The sequence below is a fragment of the Carlito syrichta genome, unplaced genomic scaffold (assembly GCF_000164805.1).
Source record: "Carlito syrichta isolate Samal-C Ts95f unplaced genomic scaffold, Tarsius_syrichta-2.0.1 Scaffold299437, whole genome shotgun sequence".
Taxonomy (NCBI): Eukaryota; Metazoa; Chordata; class Mammalia; order Primates; family Tarsiidae; genus Carlito; species Carlito syrichta.
This window is the reverse complement of record NW_007243533.1, coordinates 106,100-107,304: the sequence shown is the minus strand read 5'-3', so window position 1 is coordinate 107,304 and position 1,205 is coordinate 106,100. Positions and strand designations below refer to the sequence as shown.

General features: G+C 42.5%; 1 pseudogene; it reads left to right on the top strand.

Annotated features, from left to right (window-relative positions):
- The first annotated feature begins 737 nt into the window (after positions 1 to 737).
- LOC103256972 overlaps positions 738 to 1,205 on the top strand; it is a 61,957-nt pseudogene continuing 61,489 nt past the window's right edge.

Below are 1,205 nucleotides of genomic sequence, written 5' to 3'. Positions count from 1 at the left end.
AAATAATTGCTACACATAATAATATGAATGAACCTCTAAAATATGCAGAGCTAAAACTATACACCAAGAAGCACATACTGGATGATTCCATTTCTATTAAATTCTTTGAAAATTAGAATTATTTTATAGTGATGGAAAAAAGCCGACTTGTGGTTGCTAGGGACCAGAAGAGGCTGGCGAGAGAAAGGACTTGTGGGCACTTTTCACGGTGTTGGAATTATTCTAGATCATGATTGTGGCGATGGTTACAGTGGCGTATTGATCACACTGTACCATTTAAAGAAGATTTTTAGTGTATGTAAATAACAGCTCAATCATGTCGAATAAAAAAAGTATCACCATAAATAATTTTCTTTATAAGATACAATTTCTTTCAGTTATTCCCAGCCCTTAAGTCTGATATACGTGATTACTTTGTGTGGTACTTGTAGGAAGGTAAATAGGAGAGATGACCATTAAAAGAGGGCAGGACAACCTCATGTGACTATTTCACTGCGTTCAAAGGAGTCCTTAAGGAAACAGCAGATTGGCCTAAGAGGCAAAGCTATTTGTGCTACCTGTAAATTTCAGGTTTTGACCAGCAGGGGAGCATGAGGAGAACACTTTTAAAGAGGGTTAAGAAATAAGCGAAAATACATCCAAATGAGTAATGGAAATGAAGCTAACCAGTACCTTTCAAAGCTACCAGTGAACGATACTACTTCAGGAGATTGTTGTGTAGATAATAGTGCCGACAAATGTACTTGCTTAGTATTAGCTTTATCACTAAGCTGATAATGTGAGATGTCAAGAATGAGCTTTGATTAATAAAAATGGACTGAAATGTTTCTGGTATTACAATCTGCTAAATGCAGTTACTTACTCTTGCACTGAGTTCTAAGTCAAACACTAGGCTAGGTCAAGGCTTATTTATTAAAAACTTATTCCTGCTGTAAAGCGTTCAAGAAAAGAATGCCAGGGCCCCAGGACCTTTAGAGGTCACGCACCGGGATTCGCCACAGTCAAGTCAGCATCCCGAGCGCGAGCTGAGAAGCCTCTGCCCAAACCTCGGCGGCTGCCACGCCCCCCTCTGCTATTGGCTGGCCCTCTCCGCCCCTCGGTCGCTCGGAGGACCCGGAGGAGTGGAGTTTCCTAAGGCAGCATCGGAGCGCCCTCGCTGTGCACGCCCGCGGGAAGGCGGATTCCGGGTCTGGAGTTGGAGCCTT